Raw genomic sequence first — 21,567 nt, forward strand, 5'->3', positions numbered from 1 at the left:
TTCCTTCGCAAGTGGAGGCCATCTCGTGTGTGGCCATTTATTAAAATAATGACGGCAGAGTGTGCTTCAAAAACCAAGCAACATGATCCGCGGGTAGGACTAGACCAAGGAGTGGACACAGTCTAGCAGGGTTGTTAGTGTCAGACGAGTCTCCCATCGTTTCATTAGTCAGTGGTGAAAGGAAAGCAATACTGTGTGTGTCACTGAGGTCACCAGGCTCCTCGGCTTGACTGATGCACTCTGACAGTAAGGAGACAAATGAGCTCGGGAATTGGTCTTCACTTTACAGTTTGTTCCCCGAGAGCTAACTCCTGCTTTCAGTTGGTTTTCTGGAACAACTAGATTGCCCAACATCCTGTGGTCTTGCCAACACAATGCCGATCAGACATGCAAAATAGACAATTAGGCCACAAAAACAAACTAGGCGTGGCATTGGAGATTTACAGTATCTATCGATTTTTGCCAGTATTGCTCTGTTTGTATCAAAACGTTTATGTTGCTTCATATTGGAGCAATGGAAGCATAATGAATTGTAGCAACCAATGGATTTGTAGTTTTGTTGGTTAATCAAAGACCAACTAGCTTACTGTCAAGTAGGCCGCTGAACAGAACGTAAACAGGAAAGGAGAGAAGTTATGCTGGACCATTTTAAGCAAAAAATAATAATCATGGAATTTGTTGCAACAAATCTGCAAACTAAAAACTAAAAATATTACTTTAAGACATTAGCTGTTTTACACAAAAAAAGTTGTAATTTTTTTTTATATAGCTTAATCATTTCAAAGTATTACATATTCATAACATGTATTTGAATAATTAGCAAGACAGTTGATTAAATAAAATGTTTTGGATCATTTCATATTTTCTTTTTTTGCAGCACTATTAGGAGTACACAAGAGGAAAATATTATTTCTTCAGTATACTTAAAACTTTATTCGTAAAAATAACAATTCATCCATAATTGGTTGTTATATAGGCTAATGATAAATTGAGGACTTCTCACTGAATGCTTGTATCCATCCTCGACACAAACACACATGTGTGTTTCACATGCATCCAGTGAGCCTCTGCATCCCACACATGCAGTGTGATTCGCCACCATTCTTCAGTTCAGAAGCACCTCGGCCTTCAGCGCCAAGATTCTTCCAAGATGCTTTGTTGTGTCTGAGAGCATGTGGGAACATACGCTCTCATACACGGCGAGCCGTGGGTGGTGGGTGGAAAGCTGAATAGGAGCTTTTGCCATCCTCCTTCCAGCTGGCTTCAAAATATCCAGGGATATTTGATGACAGCTTGCTAACAGATACTGATGCAATCTGTGTGTCGAGTTGGTAAAGGGGATAGCACTCATGCAGTGAGGGAGCCACACACTCGAAAATAACACAATAAACACAGCAAAGGAAGACGTTGGAGCAAATTTTCTTTCCTGCTGAGAGATAAATTACCAAACGGACGACACTCTCACGCTCTATAGCAAAGAGACAAAGTTAGATAGGCCTCCAGGGCAAAGCCAACTCCAATTATGTTGAATTGTACCGCAAACTTTGATCAACTCCAACCCGAAAAACATCCATCCTGTTTTTCAGCTGAACTTAATTCCTTTTTCTTCCCCCACTTTCTCTCTATGATTTGTTTTATTAGAAATAATCAATTCTTGAGACAGTGGGGTCTCCAATAAAAAGTCTAATGACTAGTAATGAATCTGCTCAACAGGACATTTGTCTCTGAGATTAAAATCAAGTGTCGGAAAATCATTTAATAAAGGTGTTTCATGCTGTTTGTTCACACAGTTTGCATTGTAGATAAGAAAAAAATGTGGAATCTCAAATTTTAAAATAAGCAGACTAAACTTTAGTTATTAGTACAGCAAGTACACTGCAATTTCTTTCGGATGTAAGTGACGAAATAGTCCAAATTAATTCTCAATGTTGTTATTAACAAGCTAAGGCAACTGCCTGCCGGTGGGTGCTAGCTTGACTGCATAGGCTTGTTTAGGACAGAAAATGTAATGCAAAGTTTTTGGCCTGCAATTTGTTTTTAATGGCCCTCTCCCTATACTACAAATAAACACAATTCATTATTTATAAGCTATATTATCAGATATTCCACTAATTTGCTTTGTCACCAGATGTCAATGACTATGTTTACACTGCAGGCCAAAGTGGCCCAAATCAGATTTTTTTCAAATCAGATTTTTTTCTAGCCGACTGTTTACACAGCAAGTAAAATCAGAATTTTTATCAGACTCCAGTGTATACACGAACGCGACCCCAATGTGACCACGACGTCACTTGCATGCGCAGTGCGATAAAGTGAAAAGGAGGAAGTCGCTACTACTACAAAATAAAATAAACGTCGCCACACCTTAAAAATGAGCGGTTTTTTTACGTGAAAATAAATTCAAGTAATATAATGTATGAATGGATGTGTGAAGTGTAGTATATTTGGGAGGGTTCTAATCTTTTAATGGCTGTTTAGCAGAGGAGACACAGACTTCAGCGTGGATCTACGTGAGCTTTATTTTTCAACTCACATGTACTGTATTTTTCGGACTATAAGGCGCACTTAAAATCCTTTCATTTTCTCAAAACTCGACAGTGCGCCTTATATATGCCGTACATTAGCGCCTAATGTACGGCATAATTTTGGTTGTGCTTACCGACCTCGAAGCTATTTTATTTGGTACAAGCTGTAATGATAAGTGTGACCAGTAGATGGCAGTCCCACATAAGACATACGTGTAGACTGCAATATGACTCAAGTAAACAACACTAACATTGCAGTGTTTCCCATAAACTGCCAAGATATCTGTGGCGGCGGGGGCGTGGCTATGGGCGTGGTCACCATGACATCATCTAGTAATTTGCATAATTTACTACAATGATATGATTTCCTCTAAAAAGGCTCAAAAAATGTATACTTACTAATTAATAATAACAGTTTTGTTTTAAACGTCCATCCATCCATACATACATACATCCATTTTACAATATAATTACAACACTTTATATACATATTTATATACAGATTTGAACAATAAGTTATTCACTGAAATATATTTATTAATTGTGGTTCTTACAAAAAATATATCTTAGAAAATATAAAAGCTAGAATGTCTCTTAAAGCTCTGCCCCTTTAATTAGTGCATATTAAATAATTTAACTTTAGCCTACTACTACAATCATATTATTTACCAGCAACATAAAGTGAAACAGAGGCAGAGGTGTCCTGCCACAGTCAGTAACAAATAAACAGAAAACAGTAGTGGTCAAATACAAATAAGGCAACAAGAGAAGTATCCTACACTTCTCTTTTGTAAAGTAAATCTGAACAGCCTATATGGGCATCTACATCAACTATATGATTTGCCTGAGAAGCTGGACAGCACAAAAAATTAAAAATAAAAAAATAAAAAAAATTATTTTTATTTTTTTTTATTTGTGGCGGACGTTATTCTTTCGTGGCGGGCCGCCACAAATAAATGAATGTGTGGGAAACACTGCATTGTATATATTCCATTGAAAACATAGAACATTACACATATGAGTACATACGATTATTACTAAGGTGTGTGTATAAGGTAAGACATATTATCTGGTGGGGGGTTTTCGCAATATTATGCAAAATCAACTTTTCTTACCTTCTGGTACCTGCTGATCTGTATTTGTGATCTGCATAAGTCCTGAAAATTTGCGTGCATCCGCCTTTGTAGTCCGTGCCGACACCGTAGTCGATAAGCGTCTTCTTTTTCTCTATCTTCTTGTTATGGGACATTCATCCTCCGCTGTTGCCATTCCTAAAAATAAAGTAGTGTAAAGTTCTTACTTATATCTGTCAGTAAACTCGCCATGAAAGCGCTAAAACATACCGGTGTGGTGAGTTTATATTATTCACCCAAGGAACTTTAGTTATTAGAGAGTTCCGGTCGGACGGTTTTTCACGGGACACATTTACGGTTTTTGATATTGCACTAGTGAGCCCCGGATGAGGCGATGCTGCTCCGTTATTGATTTAAGTAAAGTCTGAATGTCATTAAAACAGTTAGCTCCATCTTTTGACACTTCTTCCACCCCCGTCCTTGCACGCTACACCGGTACATCAAAGATGAAGGAGAAAAGACGCTGCCGAAGGTGAGCCACGTAAATAAGACCGCCCACAAAACGGCGCATCCCGAAGCAACTGTCAGAAAGAGGCTTGAAGATGATTTGTAAAACATAATCTATGCAACATTTTGACCAAAGAACCACCATTACATGTTATGTAGACCCCAAGGAAGTGTTTTACATTTAGAAAAAAAATAAAATAATATGACCCCTTTGATGTGCCCTATAATCCGGTGCGCCTTTTGTATGAAAATAGACCTGACTAGACCCGCTCATCGGCAGTGCGCCTTATAATCCGGTGCGCCCTGTGGTCCGGAAAATACGATAAGCAAAAGCGCCACAGCCTCAATTTCGGTCCTTCAACAATCGCTATTTCTTCGGAATCAAAATATATATTCATATACATACATTTACATATAGCCTATTATTTGCGCACTATTGACAAGTGATGCCCCGAAAATTTGGTTGTATTAATTGCCTTTGCTCACCATAAGCGGATGTTGTAATGAAATATCCACTTCCGCTGGCGACTGCGTCTTTCCCCGTGCACCCGAGTGACATAGCTCGCCCAAAGCTGACGAAAAAGTCACATTCAGGTCGCATTGTGTTTAGACTAAAGGCACATTTGACAGATTCAGGACAACCTCCTGATGTGGCCTGAATCTAATGCCAAAAGATCAGATTTAAAGAACTTTGGAGCGTTTACACTGTCAAAAAAATCAGATATGTGTCACTTCAGAGCAAAAAAAATCAAGATTTGGTGTGCAGTGTAAATGGTGCCAATGTTTTGTTCAGATAGCTTAGCGCTTTGCATTTCGCAGTATTGGCCAACCTTGGATGAGTTTTAGCATCTTCAATGTACAAATTGTATCAAAGTTGTCCCTCGCTCCATTAATTTTTTTTTGTGCGGCCGGTGGAAAAACTTTGATCTGAGGTACTTTCAACCCAAACTCACATGTGAAATTATGGGAAAAAAAGCACAAAACTGAATTACTATCGTAGCTAGTTTATTCTAAAAATAGTCAACAATCAAATAGGGTAGAGACAAGATTAAAACTATATTTCTTGTTTAGAGAAAAGCTGTTTCCAGGGCAGAACGCAGCCCGAAACGTTGTTGTTTAATAGTCAGAAGCTTATCTATATGGCTACCGCACATTAACAGGCATGTGTGCAACCTTTGAGAAAAAAGAGGAAAATTAAGGAAAAAAAAGGAACATATCTATCTTCACGAAGTGCAGCCACGCAAACCCTGAAGGAAAATTTTGAAAATCAAAACTACGTTTCCTGTATTTGGATGCATTTCTGCACTATGTTTTACCTTTAGCTTTATTCTCATCTACCAACCTCTTTTGGCTGTCTTTTTGGTGGGTGATCAAGGGTGATGGGTCAAATGCAGAGAATAATTTCGCCACACCTAGTGTGTGTGACAATCATTGGTACTTTAACTTTAACTTAACTTACATGGTCCATTTCATGCACCACAGCATAGTTTTTTTAGTAGATAGTTTACTAACATTATCTGAATTGAAATTGTAATGTCAAATTATATGCCATGCATGCAAAGAACTCAGAAAATATTTCCCATTTGACAACTTTATCATGTAGCTACAGAAGTACTGATATAGTTGCATCAGTACCTGTTTACAAATCCATCGCCTACCGTCAAAAATATATACCTTCTCGCTGACTTACTGATAAATAATTTAGAACTACAACTTGTTCAAAACTAACTGTAAGGAAGGGATAGTAGTTCTTTTAGAGTTGGGACACAATGGACAGATTCCGGCCAGAGAATCCTTTAATCATCTTTATTGTTGAAAGGTAGATTTAAATGTGTATGGTTTTGTGTGTGTGTGTGTGTGTGTGTGTGTGTGTGTGTGTGGTCTAAACAAATAAAAGAAAAGAGGAAAAATTACAATCCAATTATATACTCATTAATATGCAGCAATATACATGGATATGCATGCATAATATAATATAATATAAAAGTGTGCATAACAACAATATATATACTGCATTTAACTATGTATGAACTTCCAACAAGTTTCTAAGCTTCAGAGCCATACATGGCGATTATGTGGTCTCTGTCGCCATCTAAAGGCCAAACTCCGCCATCGCAGTTGCAATGACGTTAAATAAACTACACGTGAATGTAAACGCCGTCAACGAGACTAATTAGCTCTCAATCGACCCAAAAACAACTGATCTTAGCATACAATGCACCAAACATTTGCAGAAGTAGCAAGGCACGACATTCAGTTCAAATGCTGTAACAGTATGTGACAAAACTTACATTTAGTCGTCAACGCACACAAGGCTGGCTGCCACCACTGATTGAAACCGGCTATTCTGACAAAGACGTGCTTTAAAGGGGAAATGACGTCACAGATTGACCTATCAACTTAAAGACACAGAAACATTACAGAACTGGTTAAAGGCACACAATAGGCTTTCGTACACAGCCGCCCCCAACTGTCCGTAGGGCAGTTGAAACTAGAAGAAAGTCTATGAGGTAGTGTCCTCGTCATCAAGAGGTGGAAGCATGATCAGTCGGGCGACAGGGCGAAGGTAGGTGCGATTCTTCACTTGTACTCTGGCAGTCCGGACCCGTCCATCTGCTCCTGGATGTGTCTGAGTGATCCGTCCTACAGGCCACGATCCTCGGGGGAGTTGAGGATCCACTATCAAGACAACTTGACCGGCCAAAAGGGTCTTGCCATCGTTCCTCCACTTGTTACGTTCTTGAAGCCCTGGCAGGTAATGCTGGATGAAAGACGACCAGAAGTGATCTGCTAGGACTTGGCTGTGCCTCCAACGTCTTTTTCCGAGACCACAGGGATCGTAGATTGCTTGAGGTAGAGATGAATCGTGACGGCCCATAAGAAGGAGATTGGGCGTGACTGGGTCTGAGGCGTCCGAAGACAGGTAACCAAGAGGTTTAGCATTCATTATGCCTTCAACCTCTATCAATGTTGTCAGTAATACTGGTTCAGGGACTGTTTGGTCTTTGAGAACAACTCTGAGTGCTGTCTTAATGGATTTTACTTCTCTCTCCCATGTGCCCCCAAAATGTGGTGCGCTTGGAGGATTGAATCGGAATGAAATCTGGTGCTCTGCAAGTTGCTCTCTCAACTGTGGTTCCATTGAAGCAACTGCTTCACGTAATTCACGTTCTCCACCAACAAAGTTGGTACCATTGTCCATGAGGAGTTCAAAGGGTTTGCCGCGTCGTGAGATGAATCTTCTTAAGGATAGCAGGAATGCGTCCGTATCAAGACTCTCCAGTAGTTCCAAGTGTACAGAACGAGTTGTCATGCACTTATAGATAATACCCCATCGTTTCTCTGTGCGGCGCCCAATTTTCACTTGGAGAGGTCCAAAGCAATCAACTCCAGTTGAATAGAAAGGTGGCTTATGAAGTCGCAGTCGAGCAGGGGGGTAATCAGCCATTTTAGGAACGTCAGGCTTGGCTTTCCAACGACAACATTCTAGACAAGTATACTGATGTTTCCGTATTGCTTCTCTGCCCCTTAAGATCCAAAATCTACGTCGTATTTCAGCAAGAACTCTTTCTGGGCCAGGGTGCAACAGTACTTCATCATGTTCCTTTATGACAAGCTTTGTCACATGGTGGCTTGGATCCAAGATTATAGGGTGGATTCTCTCCCAATCTAAACTCTCCGCATTCCGCAACCGTCCACCAACTCTGAGTAATCCTGTGGCTTCTTCGTATTCTGGTGAAAGTGATGCAAGTCGACTGTCTGAAGGTGGAGACCGTCCAGCCTTGAGCGCTCTCAACTCTTCTGGGAAACAATCTCCTTGAACCCTTTGCAATATACGTTTTTCGGCTTGCAGAAAATCCACGGCGGAAGGTGGGGATGAAGCCCCAGCATCAGCCGCCCCATGAAGGGAGCTAGCTGTCTCTTGTAGAAGCTGTTTCCATGTGGAGAACTTACTGAAATCAGTAAGCTGAGTGGATGAAGCACAGGAAATAGTTCCAACGAAGGCGGATTTCCTTAGCTCTGTGGCATCCGGTTCCAGTTCAGATGAAGGCAAATTGGGCCACTCATTTTCTGGCAGGTAAAGGAAGTGCGGGCCCTTATTCCAGCGGTGCTCTTGGATCATTTCCTGCAGGGTGAGTCCACGAGTGATATCGTCTGCTGGATTATTCAGAGAATCAACATAACGCCACTGGGTGGGGTTTGTTAGGGTTTGAATTTCGGTGATACGAGTCCCCACAAATACTTTGAAGCGACACGATTCTGATTTGATCCAGTGCAGCACGGTCGTTGAGTCTGACCATAGCGTGATGCGATCTGAAGGGACACCGAGCTCTGTCTCTATCACTTTGACCAGCTGTGCTCCTGTAAGTGCAGCACTGAGCTCTAGTCGCGGGATGGACAGTTGCTTTTTCGGTGAAACTCGTGATCTGGCGAACACGAAAGACACATGGGTGTGCTGATTGTCATCTACTGACTGCATAAAGGCCACTGACCCATAGGCGCGCTCGGAGGCATCGCAGAAGATGTGAATATGTCTGGTTGAAGTGGGAGTGTTCACAGTAAAAGGTACATAGGAACGGGGCACCTTAAATTGTTGTAAAGTGGGAATCTCACATACTCAGGTTGACCACTTGTCAAGGAGATCTGCAGGCTGGATCTGGTCGTCCCAGCCGAGGTTGGACTTCCACATATCTTGGATGAGCACCTTACACCGAGTGGTAAATGGTACAATGAATCCTAGGGGGTCATAAAGCTTGGCCAGGACACTGTAGACATTTCGAAAAGTGGCAGCTGATGATTCTGTTGTGTGACGGTTGAAACTCAGCGTGTCATTCAAACAATCCCAGCATAGTCCAAGAGTGGGTTCGTGGAGGTTATCACTTGCTTTGGATAACCACAGCTCACTAGTTGCTGATCGTGCATCAGGTGGTAGATGGGCCACAACTTCTGGCATGTTGCTAGCCCACTGTCGGATCTCGAAACCTCCCTTGCTAAGAAGTTCACGCAGAGTGTCAATGAGAGCTTTGGCTTCTTCAACCTTACTCAGACTGTGGAGGCAATTATCCACATAGAAGGAGTGCTCAACCACTTGCATGAGCAGAGAGTCTGGTGGCTCATAGTCCCTGACGTGCTGCTGTAAGGCGTACACTGCACAACAGGGGCTGCAGGTTGTTCCGAAAGGTAGGACCTGCCATTCAAAGATCTGCGCTCTAGATTCCCTGTCCATGTTCCGCCACAGGAATCGAAGGAGTGGTTTATCATGGTCTTGATATCCCCGCTTATGGCTATTGCATGACATCGGAACCGCAAGAGGACCCCAATCATAGTAGGGCCCAACGTTGGTCCAGGGAGGAGATGATCATTCAAAGACTGGCCATTGTAGGAGAAAGAACAGTTGAAGACCACTCTGTCTTTCCCATTGTGGTGCACCATATGATGTGGTACGTACCACGACTCAGTACTCTTTGCTGCCTCCTCTGAAGGAATCTCAGCAACGTATCCTGTTTTGATAAGTTTGTCCATCTCTCTACGATAAGAGGTTGCAAGGTGAGGGTCTTTGGCCAACCTGCGTTCAATGCTGCGCAAGTTTGGCATTACAGCATCTGAGGGTGCACATAGCATAGTGCTTGGCTGGCGACGTAACAGGGGTGTCGCGTAGCGCTGGATACCATCAACAGGTACACGCTTAGAGTCAGTCTGTAAAAGAGAGAGACCTTGTTGGTCCTGCTTGGAACGAGATGCAATCTTCTCGCTGACGTAAGGGAGAGTATCGATCTGCCAGAGACGTTCCACATTTTTGAAAAGTTCGGTATATGGGGATTCAGTGGTAACGTGCAGACAGGAAGGCTGATGGGAAGATGCATAAATCACAGACGGACCTTGTAGGGACCAGCCTAGGTTGGTACAGACTGCTATGGGGCCGCCAGATGGGCCTGCTCGCACCGGCTCTGTAGGAGCAAGAAGCTGAGACATATCAGAACCTATGAGGAGTAGCGGTTGCGCTCGATGGATAGGCAGCAAAGGAAGGTCTTTGAGGTGCTCGTAGCGTTTTTGGAGGGCCGCTACTGGATATGTGTGCTGAGATAGGCTCAGATTCTCAGCTGTGAAGGCATTTTTAATCCAATACTTCTTGCTTGGCTTGAAGATGGGAGAGACGTGAAGGCTGACTGACGAACCATTGAGCACTTTCACTTCTTGTTGAACAGTTCTCAGGTGAAGGGTTTCAGGATGCTTAGCAAGTTGTAGTTGCTCTACTGCATAGGGGAGGATGAGTGTTCTCTCAGAACCATCATCGAGCACAGCAAATGTCTCTAGAGTGCGGTCTCCATTTTGTAACAGCACTTTAACAACTTTCAGCAAAACTCTTTGAGGGCTTCGAGGCTGTTCCAGGTAGACTGTGGGATTTTGGTTACTCATCATCAGGACTTGTTGAGATGACTCTTGGATCGTGTCATGCAGTACTGTGAGGTGCGTCTCTTTGCATAAGTTACAAGGGCGTTTAAGCATACATGCTGCAGCTTTGTGACCACGACCGCTTCTTGGATCCACTTATTGATCTCACTGGTATTCAGTTTCTTGAAGTCCAGGCATGAGTTGAGATAATGCTCCTTACTGTTGCAAAATGGACAATAAGGACTAGGTTTAAAGGGTTGTGACTTTGTCAGATTGGTGCTCTGGCTGCTACCGGTTCCACCAGAACATAAGAGAATTGATGCTGTCCTTTGTTTGGGCCATGGACTATTATAATCCCTCTTGGCAGGTGAGTGACTCGGCTGGCCAGGCGCTTAGCTTGAGCTTTAACTTGGAGCCAGGATGCCAGGTCGGGCAGGGTGTAAGTTTGGTTGGTACCTGGCTGTAGAATGCCTCGACAAAGACAGTGTTCCATAAATCCGTCTCGGTGAGCAGGAGGCATTTTACTTATGAGGCGGTCAACGTGAGAACCACATTTGAGCTCGTATCCAAGGGGTCCCTCTAAAGTCCGCAGCATACCAACTAAGGTCTGAACTGAGAGAGCGAAGGTGTCGAAAGCTTCTGCATCCCCCACTCTGATGGCTGGTGAGTTAAGAATAGCTCCTAGTTCACTCTGTACTAGTTGTCTAGGCTGGCCATATTTGTCTTGTAGAGCCCCTAGCGCAGCCGTGTACGAGTTTGGGTCATACATGAATGACTTGGCTAACTGCAGAGCGTTAGGGAGTTTGAGCTGATTTAGTAGAACTTGATATTTATATTGCTCGCTGAGGTGAGGATGACTATTCATCAAGTTCTCTAGCGCCATCTTGAGTAGGGCGAAATCACTTTCCCGGCCACTCTCAAACCTTGGAAGTACTGGTTTGGGAATACCATAGGATGTAGCGATCAGCGTCTCAGCAGGGTGGTGCTGCCGGGGCTGGAGTAGCAGATGGTAATGTGTATTGAACATACTGCCCAGCAGGAGGAGGTGCACCAGCTGGAACTGGTGGTTGTGGTACCGAAGTTTGCATGGTTTGTGGCACTGCGGCTGCATGTGTCATTGTTGATGCATAACTAGATGTGGGAAAGACTGGCATATGTTGACTTGTGAAAGACACAGATGCAGGAGCTGTAGTGGGGGCTACTAAAGTCGGGACACAAGTTTGTGCACCTTGCACAGGAATGGGAATCGTTGTCAATGGCTGTGTAATCGGGATAGCGTCAGCGGATTTCATTGGAGTTATTGATGGGAGCTGAAGCATGTCAGCAGCGGGCGGAGCTGACGTTGTTGACATTGCATCATCTTCAGACTCCGACAGGAAAGACTTGACAATATGGGCAATGTGTAAGTCTTTCTCCAGTTTCTTTAAGCGTCTGCGCCGTTCCATTTCCCTTGCCATACTCTCCTTGGCAAGGTGAGCATCCTCTTGTAGTCTTTGTCCTTCTTTAGCTTGTGCATCCAATCTCTTCGCCTCCAAGTCAGCTTTCCTTTCCCCCTCTATTTCTTGCTGTAGGTCAGCAAGCTCTAAACCTTTAATTCGCTCCTCTAGGGCAGCTGTTTGAACATCCGGAATATTTTGGAGCAGTTGAAGCCAATGCGATCGCCGAGAGGATCGACGTGAAGAAGCAGATGACTGGTACTCTGACGCACTCCTAGCTCTGGTTGGCCTTGCTTCACCGTGTTGTCCTACTGGTAGTGAGGAGATTTGGGCAGCAGGCAGTTGAGAGGGAAGGAGGGTGACATCGTAAGGGGCCAAATGCTGTGGTAGTTGAATGTCTCTCTTTGGCCTGACAGAGGGCTGGTGATCAGCAGGTGATGACTCCATAGTGTCTGATGGTGGAACTCTATCCGGCTCGAAGGACCAATGTAAGGAAGGGATAGTAGTTCTTTTAGAGTTGGGACACAATGGACAGATTCCGGCCAGAGAATCCTTTAATCATCTTTATTGTTGAAAGGTAGATTTAAATGTGTATGGTTTTGTGTGTGTGTGTGTGTGTGTGTGTGTGTGTGTGTGTGTGTGTGTGTGTGTGTGTGTGTGTGTGTGTGTGTGTGTGTGTGTGTGTGTGTGTGTGTGGTCTAAACAAATAAAAGAAAAGAGGAAAAATTACAATCCAATTATATACTCATTAATATGCAGCAATATACATGGATATGCATACATAATATAATATAATATAAAAGTGTGCATAACAACAACATATATACTGCATTTAACTATGTATGAACTTCCAACAAGTTTCTAAGCTTCAGAGCCATACATGGCGATTATGTGGTCTCTGTCGCCATCTAAAGGCCAAACTCCGCCATCGCAGTTGCAATGACGTTAAATAAACTACACGTGAATGTAAACGCCATCAACGAGACTAATTAGCTCTCAATCGACCCAAAAACAACTGATCTTAGCATACAATGCACCAAACATTTGCAGAAGTAGCAAGGCACGACATTCAGTTCAAATGCTGTAACAGTATGTGACAAAACTTACATTTAGTCGTCAACGCACACAAGGCTGGCTGCCACCACTGATTGAAACCGGCTATTCTGACAAAGACGTGCTTTAAAGGGGAAATGACGTCACAGATTGACCTATCAACTTAAAGACACAGAAACATTACAGAACTGGTTAAAGGCACACAATAGGCTTTCGTACACTAACAGTGTTTGGATTGTAATTATCCAAATATGATTAGCTGCTAAGTGGACAGCCGTTGTGGCTCAGAGAGTGAACGAAGGCGACAACACAAAAGCTAGCGAGATGTTTAGCTAACTAGCAAGATTGTTTCAGTGCTCCTGCAACTTAGTGCAAACAGCGAGTACCTGCAGCTGAGACGAGCGTTCAACAAATTTTGCTTGGAATAAATCTTTATTCATATTTCAAAACGCAGAAGTGATATTTTGACGCAAAATTGAATGTTTAAAAACTCTGTTTCACAACACACATACACACCTGCTTTGACAAAAAAATTGCATAAAAATAGAATATTATGTCAGACCCACTCGACATCCATTTCTTTCGGTCTCCCCTAGAGGGGGGGGGGGGGGGGGGGTTACCCACATATGCGGTCCTCTCCAAGGTTTCTCATAGTCATTCACATCGACGTCCCACTGGGGTGAGTTTTTCCTTGCCCGTATGTGGGCTCTGTACCGAGGATGTCGTTGTGGCTTGTGCAGCCCTTTGAGACACTTGTGATTTAGGGCTATATAAATAAACATTGATTGATTGATTGAAGTGCCTGGAAAATATTAGGGTATTGGTACATGTGGAGTAACTACACTAACCAAAACTCTTAGCAGTAGACATGGAACTGGAAGTATAGATAATAGTACTTAGTGGATATACGAGAAAGTACAAGTATTGCGCCGAGTTATAAATGTGTCACTGAAAGGTGCACTATTGAAACAAGAAAAAACATAACACATACCGACTGTCTCTTGTGCTATATAGGACATTGCTATAAATGGATATAATGTCTTCCGATGCGATCGTCCTCGAAAAGGTGGAGGAGTGGCTATGTATATCAAAAACAAATTTAATGTTACCTTATTATCATCACTGTCAATCACTAAACAATTTGAACTCCTTGCCCTGCAGCTTGAATTCTCACATGGCCAACCTCTCGCAATTGTAGGCTGTTATAGACCTCCCTCTGCCTCCACTGAAGCCCTTGCCTCGCTTGAATCCTTTATGAGTGGGTTAAAAGCTAGTGAACTTCTCTTGGTTGGTGATTTAAATTTTGACTGGTCGACTTCCTCTTCTGATAACCTTAAAGCTGTATGCAACTCACTAAACTTAACTCAATTAATCACTTCCCCAACTCGACCCAATACTAAAAACTCCTCAAAATCATCTTTACTTGATCTAATTCTAACCAACGTTCCCCATAAGTACACTGGCACTGGGGTGTTTGCCAATGACTTGAGTGACCATTGTACAATTGCAGCTGTAAGAAACTGCAAGCTACCAAAATCAAAACCCACTATTACATGCAAAAGAAATATTAAAAACTTTTGCCTCCCAGCTTTTATATACGATTTAGCTGCCTTTCAGTGGAACAGAGTTGCTTTGATTGATGATATTGAGATAGCGTTGAAATACTTTTATAATGAATTTCAACGTATAGTCAATAAACATGCTCCGTTTCGAAAACTTAGAGTTAAAGGTCGAAATAATCCCTGGTTTTCCTCTGCAATTGGAAACCTTCTCAAAGAGAGAGATGTTGCTTGGGCCAGGGCTCGAAAAACAAAGACAGAGGCTGACTGGCTTAGCTTCCGCCAGCTTAGAAATAAATGTACTTCGCTTGTTAAGAGGGCCAAGTCTGATTTTTACCTGCATGAATGCAAAAAACATATAAATGATCCCAAAAAGTTTTGGCAAACCATAAAAGCTTCTTTAAATCATGTGACAACAAATTACTTTCCAAGTCCTTTAATTACTCAATCTGGTACTTTGTCTGATAAGACAACTATATCAAATTGTTTTAATGAGTATTTTGTTTCTGCCGGATCCTTGTTTGAGTCATTGAATCCTCAATTGTCAAATGTTGGTTTAACTAATGTTAATATACCAAATACACCACAGGCTGTAAATAGACGCAGCACCTGCACTTTTGAGTTCACACCTGTATCAATATCCGAGGTAAACAGTGCACTAAAGAGCCTGGACACAACTAAAGCAGCAGGACCTGACCAAATTGAACCCTTGTTCTTAAAATTGGCTGCTGATTTTGTTGCTGAGCCTCTCTCGCATATTTTTAACCTAAGTCTAACAAGTAAAAGCATTCCAAAAATCTGGAAATCGGCCTTTGTTCTTCCCCTGCTAAAAGGGGGTGAACCCACAAATATAAATAATTACAGACCAATTTCTAAATTATGCATTTTAGCAAAATTGTTTGAGAAGATCATCAGTAACCAGCTAGAGGATTTTTTAGAATCAAACAATATTTTATCTCCATTTCAATCTGGTTTTAGAAAACAGCATAGCACTATTACAGCTGCTCTTAAGGTCTTCAATGATTTAATCGAGGCTGTAGACGGCAAGAAATATTGTGTCGCCCTATTTATTGATTTGTCAAAAGCATTTGACACAGTAGACCACATTCTGTTAATTCAAGCCCTTCATCACGTTGGATTATCTAAAAATGCAGCTGCTTGGTTCACAGACTATCTTTCCAGCAGAACACAATGTGTACAGGTGGCTGGGACCACCTCTTCATTACTGGACATTACCAAAGGCGTTCCACAAGGCTCAGTGCTGGGGCCCATTTTATTTTATATCTACATAAATAATCTTTGTAATAATTTGTCAAATGCAATGTACCATTTTTATGCAGACGACACCATTATTTATTGCTGTTCAACCTCCATCACTCAGGCTTTTGAGTTTTTACAAGCTGCTTTTGATGTCATCCAGGCTCGCTTATTTGATCTTAAATTGGTTTTAAATACAGATAAAAGCAAGGTAATGGTTTTCTCTCATTCAAGGGTGCTACTGGAAAATATTCCAAATATTGTAACATCAAATGGAAACCCTATAGAGCAGGTCTTAAATTACAAGTACTTGGGTTTTACTCTTGATCAGGAGCTTTCATTTAAAGCCCATATTAACAACTTGGTCTCTAAGCTTAGGGTAAAGCTTGGTTTCTTTTTTAGAAATAAAAACTGCTTCTCTCTTAAAGTCAGAAAGAAATTGGTGACAGCAACTATCTTGCCTGTAATTGATTATGGAGACGTGCTTTATTTTAGTGCTTCATCTAAATGCCTCCAGTCCTTGGACACTGTTTTTCATTCAGCACTAAGATTTGTTACTGGCTGTCGTAGTCTCACCCACCATTGTCAACTGTATATGAAGTCAGACTTATCTTCATTGCGTGCACGCAGATACACACATTGGCTGACTATCATTTATAAGGCTCTTTTAGGTTTAATATCTCCATACTTGTGTACTCTGTTACAAAGAAAAAGCAGCTCTTACGCATTACGTTCTAACAATTTGTATGTTTTAACTGTTCCTCATGTACGGACTGAATTTGGCAAAAGAGCTTTTGGCATTGCTGCCCCTATGGCATGGAATGAATTGCAGACGAAACTGAAACTTACAGAACTACTTCCATTTGGAGCCTTCCGTTCTGTCCTGAGGGACAAACAGCGAGAGACGTTTGCACAGTGCCTGTGTTTTTAAAGATGTAAATCTCTGTTGTTTTACAGTTCTCTTATGTATTTTAAAATGTATGTCTTAATGTATTTATTTTGAAACTGCTCTGTGACATGTGCTGTTGACCTCTTGGCCAGGTCACCCTTGTGAAAGAGATCTTGATCTCAATGGGTTTTCTTATCTGGTTAAATAAAGGTTCTATCTATTTCATTGCGATTACTTTTCGGTGACGTCATTCCTGCTGTGTGGCGTAGTCGAAGCTGCTCTGCATGCAGCTCGTAAGTGTTGGAGGAGCATGTAGCAAATTCGCCGAACAGCTTGAATAGAAATGCAAACACAGCCGAATTTAAGGGTAATTGCTGCAATGCTACTGACGTCACGCCCAGCTCGCGTCCCACCCAATGAATACGCGTGGTCAAGCTCGCTCTGTTTTCAATGGGTACTAAGCGGCATTCAGCCTTTCTTGAAGAAAAAAATGCCCTATGCTTGTGTTGTCAGTATGGCGTAGTGGGTAGAGCAGCCGTGCCAGAAACCTTAGGGTTGCAGGTTCGCTCCCCGCCTCTTGACATCCAAATCGCTGCCGTTGTGTCCTTGGGCAGGACACTTCACCCTTGCCCCCGGTGCCGCTCACACTGGTGAATGAATGATGAATGAATGATAGGTGGTGGTCGGAGGGGCCTAGGCGCAAACTGGCAGCCTCACTTCCGTCAGTGTACCCGAGGGCAGCTGTGGCTACAAATGTAGCTTACCACCACCAGGTGTGAATGAATGATGGGTTCCCACTTCTCTGTGAGCGCTTTGAGTATCTAATAATAGAAAAGCGCGATATAAAATCTAATCCATTATTATTATTATTGTATTCGGCTGTAAGAATTGCTCAAATCGCGAAAAGGATAAACATTTCTTCAGATTCACTCGAGAAGTAATTAAAAAGGGAGGAAGAGTGCAAGATATTACGAAACGACGAGAAAAGCAGCACACACTTTAGTCCAAGGGAATAGAGTCGAAGAAAGCATGAGTTTGCAGTGATCACTTTGTTAAAGGTTTGTTTGATATGCTTTTAACGTTTATTATTTCCCATTTTAAGTATTATCTTGATATTATTTGTATTTTCTAAACACGTTTGCTCAGAGTGTTTTGAAAAGCTCCAACTCAGCGAGTCTAAATAAAAGAAAGCAAATGTCAGCAAAACCTATAAGAGCTAAGCTTTTACCAAAGGCAGCAATCATAAATTAAGCTTTTAGCACATACACAATGTTGACATCAATAGTTATATTTTGATAGACGGGAAAAACATGATACTCGTAAACGGGGCGTGCAACAGCAACAAACATCAGTGGACGAAAAGTTAAATCATGAAATGCAGCCTTACCTGAAGAAAAACGATGCATACTGTATTTATCCGGGAGAGTCTTGATACCAATTTTCTTGACGTAATCGCATACAAAGAAGCTGTAGACCTCCATGTTTTTCTAAGGTTTCATCTGTTTTGTCATGAATGGCGTCTGGAGCACAATCGTACGATATGTCTGCGACCGATGTATAATCCTTGATATCACTCGACCAAATCTTTTTTTGATCAAGAATAGGGATCTATTCCACTGCATAGTTAGACTTTTTTGCTCGTATCTGCTTTTTGCAAGAAGATTTAAGCCTCTTTTGTAGTCAGATAGTTTTTACGCTGCTTGCTGTACAACATCCATCTTAGCTTTGTTGACCACCACTGGTTTTCACTTCCGGGAAAAAGTTAAGTGTCGGAAAACAAGCAACTCTCAATTTGTCAACATCTTGTCAGTACAGCAAATATTGATATTAGTGGCCACGAGGGCTGTAACGGTATTGTAGATACCGTGGTATTACAGTTTCAAAATCTTCTCAATAATGCCGGGACGTGCGACGTATCAAACGAAAACTTGGTGAATGTAGTTTTTTTCTGGCTCTTTTGCTTTGGCTGGTCTGAAAATAAACTATATCTCCCAAAATCCTTTGTGCAGCACGGGTGCGCAATGTGGGGGAGTGGAGCGAAAGAGGAAGCAAGAAGTGAAGTGTGTTCCACTTCGTAGTACATAAGAAGAATTGTTACTTATCAAAATCCTCATAACTGTTCAAGTTATGTGGCTAAAAGACAAACAAACCCTGCCAGAAACATAATGCCTGTGGTGGAGGTAATAACGCGCTGTGTTCGTCTCCAGTGTTCAAAGCCAAAACAGACTGGCTCACGGCGTACTGTGCCGAGGAAAAGCAGCTGCTGCACACCGAACTGTACATGATAAGCTACCATTACCTGGAAAAAATTAAGCCAGTGAAGCTAAATGTTTATTTGTGGGGTATTTACATGAATAACAGTTCAAATGTGAGTTTACCTTTGTGGTAAACTGCATTTTCAAAACTAATATAAAAATGTCCACTGAAGAGAAAAATGCTTCTCTGAAAGTAAAAGTTGAGAAACAGTGGATGTTGCCCCACATTTCTTTGTTCTTAAAAAATATTTGTTTGTAGTAATACATATGATTAGAACATTTTAGCATTATGTTTTGTGTTCAATTACAGTAAATGTGTTTATGCTAAACATTTCTGCCACTTCATTTTACACACTATGGCATTTTTAAGTCTTTTATTTTTTTGGACATATATCACAATAGTACCGGGGCCTTAATACCGTGATAATATCGTACCGTGAGATTTTTTATATTTTTACATCCCGAGTGGCCACTATACAAAGTTTTTAAAAAAATGTATTTCAGAATGCAAGATAAGTGTCCACTAGCTGCATTAAACATGTGGCCGCTACATTTATATATAATCATATATGTTTTTTTCTATGGGAGACATTTTTGTGACTACTATCGGCCAGTGGCCGCTAACACAGGTTTTGGCTGTATAATAGGGATGTAACAATAAACGGTCTCCTTTCTGAGCTGCCACGTTATCGTGGCATAGTCGATCCTCGGATTCAGGAGGAGCAGTGTGGTTTTCGTCCTGGTCGTGGAACTGTGGACCAGCTCTATACTCTCGGCAGGGTCCTTGAGGTTGCATGGGAGTTTGCCCAACCAGTCTACATGTGCTTAGTGGACTTGGAGAAGGCAATCAACCGTGTCCCTCGGGAAGTCTTGTGGGGAGTGCTCAGAGAGTATGGGGTATCGGACTGTCTGATTGTGGCGGTCCGCTCCCTGTATGATCGGTGTCAGAGCTTGGTCCGCATTGCCGGCAGTGAGTCGGACCCATTTTCACTAAGGGTTGGACTGCGCCAGGGCTGCCCTTTGTCACAGATTTTGTTCATAACTTTTATGGACCGAATTTCTAGGCGCAGTCACAGCGTTGAGGGGATCCGGTTTGGTGGCTGCAGGATTAGGTCTCTGCTTTTTGTAGATAATGTTAAATTAAAGTACCAATGATTGTCACACACACACTAGGTGTCGCAAATTATTCTCTGCATTTGACCCATCACCCTTGATCACCCCCTGGGAGGTGAGGGGAGCAGTGAGCAGCAGCAGTGGCTGCGCCCGGGAATCATTTTTGGTGATTTAACCCCCAATTCCAACCCTTGATGCTGAGTGCCAAGCAATGTGGTCCTGATGGCTTTATTTGGCCAGGATTTTCAGCTCTCACTAGATTGGTTCGCAATCGAGTGTGAAGCGACTGGGATGAGAATCAGCACTCCAAGTCCGAGTCAATGGTTCTTGCCCGGAAAAGGGTGGAGTGCCATTTCCAGGTTGGGAAAGAGATCTTTCCCCAAGTGGAGTAGTTCAAGTACCTTAGAGTCTTGTTCACGAGTGAGGGAAGAGTGGATCGTGAGATCGACAGGCGGATCGGTGCGCCGTCTTCAGCAATGCGGACACTGTCGATCCGTTGTGGTAAATAAGGAGCTGAACCGGAAGCCTACGTTCCCATTCTCTCTATAACCATGAGCTTTGGGTTATGACTGAAATGACAATATCACGGGTACAAGCGGTCAAAATGAGTTTCATCTATCGGGTGGCAGGGCTCTCCCTTAGAGATAGGGTGAGAAGCTCTGTCATCCAGGAGGAGCTCAAAGTAAAGCCGCTGCACCTCCACACTGAGAGAAGAAAATGGATGGATGGACAATAAACGGTATTAATAATAACGGCGATAAAACTCCCAACGGTTTTAGTATTACCATTTTCAATAAAAATTATCGAAAACTCGTAACTAATAACTGCACTTGGATGAATTTGCAAATTGATTGGCGCCAGTTCGCTAGCTTAAATGCTAACGAGACAACAAGAGACATTTATGTCTTTCCCATTAAGAAGCAACACTCCAATCTAAAATTATATAAACAAATTGTCTGCGCAAGTGAGTTATTTAATTGTGCCCATTGAACCTACAAGCTGTGCTCTTTTAGAACAAAGTGATCGTTCTATACTCAGTGGTATATTAGACAGAGATGTTTTTACGTTGCGTTAAGGGACTGCTTGTCAGGGGTGTGTCGTGTGAGACGACTAAGGTTATAGTGATTTTAAGTGCAGACGAACAAGGAGGTAGTGGGCAGTAAAAAAGGGTACTTGATGATTAAACAAACAAACAAAAAGCGAGAGCAACAGGGAAATGCTCTGACTGGAAAGATTATAAAGAAAATAAAACTGAATGCTGGAACACAGCAAAAACATTTACAGAGAATGTGGCACAGACGGCGTCCACAAAGTACATGCGTGCTTAACCTCAGCATTGAAAGAATAATCCACAGTGACCAGTGAATAATGTCCCGACACCTGCCGAAAAAGAGAAAACAGGAAGTGAAAACACACAGAAAAATACCAAGAAACTCAGTATAAGGCATGATCTGATACAACACATCATGACAGAATGCCACCCCAACATAAAAGATTCCAGATGTTC

General features: G+C 42.1%; 2 protein-coding genes across 3 annotated transcripts in view; one reads left to right on the forward strand and one right to left on the reverse strand.

The window, feature by feature from the left end:
* adprh (ADP-ribosylarginine hydrolase) overlaps positions 1-21,567 on the reverse strand; it is a 130,043-nt gene that overhangs the window by 99,179 nt on the left and 9,297 nt on the right. The window contains exon 4 of the mRNA XM_062055746.1: positions 3,641-3,796. The gene's annotated coding sequence lies outside the window, so the exon portion shown is untranslated. The remainder of the gene's footprint in view (positions 1-3,640; positions 3,797-21,567) is intronic.
* The window catches only part of LOC133655509 (double C2-like domain-containing protein alpha), an 86,403-nt gene that overhangs the window by 54,776 nt on the left and 10,060 nt on the right, over positions 1-21,567 (forward strand). The window lies entirely within an intron of this gene.

This window comes from Entelurus aequoreus, linkage group LG08, assembly GCF_033978785.1.
Source record: "Entelurus aequoreus isolate RoL-2023_Sb linkage group LG08, RoL_Eaeq_v1.1, whole genome shotgun sequence".
NCBI lineage: Eukaryota > Metazoa > Chordata > Actinopteri > Syngnathiformes > Syngnathidae > Entelurus > Entelurus aequoreus.